This window comes from Bubalus bubalis, chromosome 8 (genome assembly GCF_019923935.1).
Source record: "Bubalus bubalis isolate 160015118507 breed Murrah chromosome 8, NDDB_SH_1, whole genome shotgun sequence".
Taxonomy (NCBI): Eukaryota; Metazoa; Chordata; class Mammalia; order Artiodactyla; family Bovidae; genus Bubalus; species Bubalus bubalis.
The window spans coordinates 92555798-92562232 of record NC_059164.1 but is presented as its reverse complement, the minus strand read 5'-3'; the positions used below and the strand labels follow the sequence as shown (position 1 = coordinate 92562232).

Genomic DNA, 6435 nt, shown 5'->3' with positions numbered 1-6435 from the left:
AGCCAAAAACAAAAAAAGCACTACATGCAGAAAGTGAAAGCATTAAGTCACTCAGTCGTGTCCGACTCTTTGCGACCCCATGTAGCCTGCCAGGCTCCTCTGTCCATGGAATTCTCCAGGCAAGAATACTGGAGGGGGTTACCATTCCCTTCTTCAAGGGATCCTCCTGACCCAGGGTTCAAACCCAGGTCTCTCACATTGCAGGTAGTTTCTTTAACATCTGAGCCACTAGGGAAGCCCCAAGAATATTGGAGTGGGTGTAACTGGTCCACTGCGCGAAGCGAGGTGGTTGGTGGACCGGAGGGCTGAGTGATGGGGTGTGAGGGATGGAGGCCGTCTCCATACAGCCTGCCGCAAGTTCACAGGAGACATAGCAACTATGTCACTGCTGTGGCAGGCAGAGGCCGGCCCCACTGCTGGAGACAAGAGGCTCACAGATGTTATGTGACTGGCTCAGGGTCTTACAGAATGAATGGCTCTCCACTGAACTCAGGTCTTCAGCAGCCTAAAGCCCAGCTTTGGGGTCACATTCCATATTTCAGGCTGGGGCTGTGCGGTACAGAACATGTGGCGTACTGTTCTCAGTAGGAGCAGTACCGCTCCAAGGAGTTTCGTGTTGTCACCAGGATTGAGTGACTCTACTGCCATTTAGTGGAGAAGGAAATGGCAACCCCCTCCAGTGTTCTTGCCTGGAGAATCCCAGGGACGGGGGAGCCTGGTGGGCTGCCGTCTATGGGGTCGCACAGAGTCGGACACGACTGAATGACTTCACTTTCACTTTTCACTTTCATGCATTGGAGAAGGAAATGGCAACCCCCTCCAGTGTTCTTGCCTGGAGAATCCCAGGGACGGGGGAGCCTAGTGGGCTGCCGTCTATGGGGTCGCACAGAGTCGGACATGACTGAAGCCACTTAGCAGCAGCAGCAGCAACTGCCATTTAGAGGGAATGGCTAGACCTGCTAACGTTATCCTGCAATGAACCTGACAGTCCTGCAGAATGAAGATGTGTCCTGCATCTTGTCCAACTTCTGAATGAATCAATATTCATCCGGCTGTCCATAATTATCTGAGTCTAACACCTAACTCTCTTTTGCACTGAAGCAAAAAATATTTTTTACATGATTTAAAAACACAGTGAATTTCTCAGGAATATGACAACTATGTGAGTTAAGGGTTGATTGTACTTTGTTTTGTTCAGAATTTTGTCTCAAGTTGTTCACCATATGGAAAAGCATGTCAGGGACAGCAATACATGAAATTAAGTTGTCACCGCAACCACTTGTGTTTATCTCCATTTGTGGCTGTTTGAATTTATAGCTAATCTTCCTTAAGCATCTATTATTTCATTACATGTTCTAATATAGTTTTACTCATGCATTTCATTTGCAATTATACTATGATTAGATTGTTATTTGTAATTATATTAATAGCAATTATTTACTATAAACCATTATTCATTTATTTTTCCTTTATAAGACGGGAGTAGCATACTGATTATCATTTGAAATTATCTGTAGATTTAATTTCATCGTGGTAAAGAGGGGCAGTAATAAAAAGTATTTGTTATAACAGGTGGGGAGATTAAACTATTGTAGTAGAATGAGCACTTGACCAGGAAACAGCAAAACCTTGGTCAAGGATCTTTATCCTACCACCTATTTTGAGCAATTCACAATCTCCCAGAAACTGCTTCCTCTTCTGTAAAACAAGCACAACCTTCTACTCTTCAGAGAGCTTGTACTAACTAAATGATATCATGTAAATACCACACAAAGGTAAGGACCATCTCTCAGTGTAGCCCATGGACAGTACATGCTTTGGGGGGATGAAATACTATTGAATAATGCTCTTATCACTCAGTACAAGGACATTTTGGCTTTAAATTGTTTGCCTAAAAGCATTGAATAGGCCACTTGACCAAAGAAGATAGCCAAATCAAATGGCTGATAAGCTCGTGAAAAGGTGCTCAACTTCATTAGTCATCAGGGAAATGTAAATTAAAATTATAAGGCAATACCATCACCCCCCTACTAGGATGACTAACATGAAAAGCAACATACCAACGTTGCCGAGAACACGAAGCAACAGGAGCTCTCAAACACTGCTGGTGGGAATGTAAATTAGCACCTACAACACTTTGAAAATCTGTTTGGCAGTGTCAATGAAAGCAATCCCACGACCAGGCAATTCCACTTTTAGTTATAAAGCCTCCAGAAATGTGGACTTTTATTTCCCAAAAGCTATGTGGAAGCTATGTAGAAGAATGTTCACAGAAGCATTCTTTTTTTTTTTTTAATTACAGTATAGTTGATTTATAATGTGTTAATTTCTGGTAAATGGCAAAGTGATTCAGTTATACATATATACTTAAAAGTTTATATATGTGTGTGTGTGTGTTAAGTCCACTCAGTCATGTCTAACTCTTTGCAACCACATGGACGGTACCCTACCAGGCTCGTCTCTCCATGGGATTTCCCAGGCAAGAATACTAGAGTAGGTTGCCATTTTCCTACTCATATATATATATATTTCCCACTCCCTATATATAGGGCTTCCCAGGTGGCTCAGAGGTAAAGAATCCGCCTACCAATGCAGAAGCCACAGGAGACGCAGGTTTGATCCCTGGGTTGGAAAGATCCCCTGGAGGAGGAAATGGCAACCCGCTTCAGTATTTTTGCCTGGAGAATTCCATGGACAGAGGAGCCTGAAAGGCTACAGTCTATGGGTCGAAAAGAGTCAGACATAACTGAGCCACTTAGCACACATACACTTATAATTTGTGCATTTTTCTATGTCTATTTTAATTTGATTAATTTTAAAGAGTGCTGAAATTAAGAAATAGTTGTGTACTTAGGCTGTGCTGCTTTGGTCATATGATTTGTTTTATCTCCTTGTGGAGAAAAGTCCTGGCATGTTTAAGGCTCCGTTTGTGACCACACAGCAGAAAAAAGTTAATGGGCTCTTCAGTTCAGTTCAGTTCAGTTCAGTCGCTCAATGGGCTCTTACAGGGGCCAAAGTCCACTACAAGGTCCTGCAATTCAAGAATAAGGGGAGGTCAGGTTCACCCTTATGCAAAATACAAGAAGAGTGTTTACATAGTTTGTTAGTTTTCAGTTTTTCCTTCTCATTCTGGAATTAGGTGGGCGGATGATGTGAAAGGAAGTGAGAATGGACCACATGAGATGTTTGTGAAAACACCTTGTATACTGCAAAGCATTAGGAAAATAAATTATTAATAGAGGGCAAGGAGAATCTGCCTGCAATTCAGGAGACCCAGGTTCAATCCCTGGGTCAGGAAGATCCCCTGGAGGAGGGCGTGGCAACCCACTCCAGTATTCTTGCCTGGAGAATCCGATGGACAGAGGAAGCTGGCAGGGCAAACACACGTGTCCATGGGCTCACAAATAAACACGACTGAGCGAGTAATACTAGAGTTAATGGGAGGACTGGTTTGGGGAGGCAGAAAGGAATTGTAAAGTAGAAAGAGACAATGAGAAAAAACGGTGATATCTTTATTTTCTTCCTTCTCTTACCTGCTCCCTCTGATCCAGGAGAACTTGGGGCTTTCTCGGGCGGTATCGCCCCTGGCATTTGTTCTCCTCAACAGGCGGAGTCCCGTTCTCTGCCGCAAGAGGGCGGTGTTGCTACACTGAGCTGGGGTCTCAACTGGAGAACGGAGAGGATTTTTGCTCTGAGCTCTGGCGAAATGGCCTGGATTTAACCTGGTTTTGTGGCACCCAAATGGGCAAATCCTGCTTTGGCCCGTCCTGCCCCAAGCGAGCTATCAGGAAGCTGAGGAGTTGGAGGGCAAGGAAGCATTTTTTTCACGTTGTAATTACTCTCTGGTGTATTCAAACGTAGGGCACAGGGCTGGGAAGTTCAGGAGTGCTTTTTCCTGCAGGTTAGTGGAGGACAGTCTTTGCAACAACTCCTTGCAGAGTCCAAGTCTCTATGGACCGGCTTCATGGGGACTTTCAAAAGAAGAATATTGTTACGATAGGTTTTTTTGAAAAGACTTCCCATCAACATTTTCCCTAACTGTTGAGCAATCTTCCCCTCCCCTTTCCTTCTTTTCCCCCTTCCCCATGATCTAGCTCTGTGACTTCTCCCCTCCAACTCCATATAAATCACACAAAGCAGAGCCAGAAGGAACCTAAAAGATCACTTATTCATTTGTGTCTCAAATTATGCACAAGGATCACTAGCATAACCATCATCAGTTAGGTGCTTGTTTAAAATGTAGACAGGACCTTACCCCAGATTTATTGAGTTAGATCCACTGGTTGGGCCAGATACCTGAATTTTTTTAAACAGGCACACACACAGAGTCCCCTGCACTACACGAAGATAAAGGTAGACACTGAATGCTGAGTTCTTGTTTAGTTCAGCCTCCTCAATTTACGGTGAAAGAAACAAAACAGAAGGAAATGGCAACCCACTCCAGTGATCTTGCCTGGAGAATCCCAGAGACGGAGGAGCCTGGTGGGAGGCCGTCTATGGGGTCGCACAGAGTCGGACATGACTGAAGCGACTTAGCAGCAGCAGCAAACAAAACAGACGAACTTCAGTTGACTTGCCCAAGGTTACCCAGCTGGTTTGCATCATCCTTGTAATTTAAGATCCTGAACCCTGAGCTCACACTAGTAGCCTTCACTTTTCTGAGAGCCCTAGAGTTTTGAAGTGCTATGGGAGTTCTACAAATGTTTGATTGTAAAGTGACCTGCTTAAAAGTAAACAAACAAACAAACAAAAAAAACCTGTTATCATTTGCAACTTCTTTTAGTGAGAACTGGGGGCTTCCCTGGTAGCTCAGACAATACAGAATCTGCCTGCAATGCGGGAGACCCTGGGTCAGAAAGATCTCCTGGAGAAAGGAATGGCAACCCACTCCAGTATTCTTGCCTGGAGAACCCCATGGACAGAGGAGCCTGGACGGCTACAGTCCATGGGGTCGCAAACAGTCGGACACGACTGAGCAACTAGCACTAACTAACTAATAGTGAGAATCAGGGTGTTTGTGTGTGTGTGTTTTTAAATACCACGTCAGCAATTGTCATCCTTTATCCCCATTTAATCACCACAAAGTCCCACTGTTAATGACTGGCTTAAATAAAATAAACTTTTTTTTTTCCTGTTTTATATATATTTGGATTCTGTGTAAAACTTCATTTGACAAAACAATTCTGCTGCTTCTATGAAATTTAGTGGGCGCTGATTAAGCTCTGTGAGCACAATGTTAAGCACTGTAAAAATAAATGAAGTGAAGAAGTGAAGTGAAGTCTCTCAGTCGTGTCCGACTCTTTGTGACCCCGTGGACTGTAGCCCACCAGGCTCCTCTGTCCATGGGATTCTCCAGGCAAGAACACTGGAGTGGGGTGCCATTTTCTTCTCCAGGGGATCTTCCCGACCACCACCCAAATGAGAAGCAGCAGAAGCTATGTACTGAGAGCTTTGCTATATCCAGGGCGTCAAACACCACACGTGCATTTGGCAGAGTCAAAGGCAGGCAGGGGAGTGGAAAAACTGTGTAGTCAGAACGGGGAAGGCTTCAAGGAAACCCTGAGAGGAAGTTGTTGGCTTAGGAAGGCTGGAGGTGGGCTAACAATGGGGTATCTTATGTGATTGGTTTGGAGAGCAAATGTGGCTTTCTCCGCTTGGTCCTGAGTTGAAGCCAGGGCAAATATGAGAGACGTTTGCAGTCATGACTTGACCAAATCCTGACTGTTCTGGGTCAGTTCTTGCAGAGGCTGTGGTTTGGCTTCCTGGAGTGACTGCTGTGGGTCAGATACATGATCTGCCCATTGTCTGCCTGTATTTTCCATCCCTGCAATATTTGCAGTGTTTCACTTAAGCCCCATCACAATCCCATGAGATTGTTAATATTCTTACTTCAGCTTTATGAATGAGAAGTGGAGTTGCAAAGAAGTTGGGTAACATGCCCAAAGTCAAGCAGCTAAGAAGAGGTAAGTCTGGGTCTTGAACCTATGCAGACTGACTGCGGAGCCCTGGGTTTTTCATTAATATGCCATATTCTGTCTCCGCTCTACAGAAAAAGCAATTGTAGAAATTGACAAGCTGTTTAAAATTCTTATGGAAATGCAAAAGACCTAGAATAGCCAAAATGACTTTGAAAGAGAACAACAGAGTTGGAGGACTACTGAATTTTAAGACTTCTTATAAAATTATATGTAGATGTGTTGTGTATATGTGGAACTGATTTTTGAAAAATATCCAAAGACACAATTTAATGGAGAAATGATGTTGTTTCAATGAATGAGACTGGACAATAAATTTTCATCTATACCTCATACCAAAAATTAATTCAAAATACATCATAGACCTAATTGTAAAATCTAAAACTACAAAGCTACTAGTAGAAAACATAGGATAAAATCTTTGTGACCTTTGATTAGACAAGTATTTTGTAAATAAGAC

At 43.4% G+C, this 6435-nt stretch overlaps 1 long non-coding RNA gene across 1 annotated transcript; it reads right to left on the bottom strand.

The window, feature by feature from the left end:
• Nucleotides 1–2719: 2719 nt before the first annotated feature.
• Nucleotides 2720–4605, bottom strand: LOC123466116. The gene is made up of 3 exons (XR_006641357.1): nt 4256–4605; nt 3534–3971; nt 2720–3031 (listed from the first exon to the last, which is right to left on the bottom strand). It is a non-coding gene; the product is annotated as an uncharacterized LOC123466116 (long non-coding RNA).
• Between the last annotated feature and the right edge of the window lie 1830 nt (nt 4606–6435).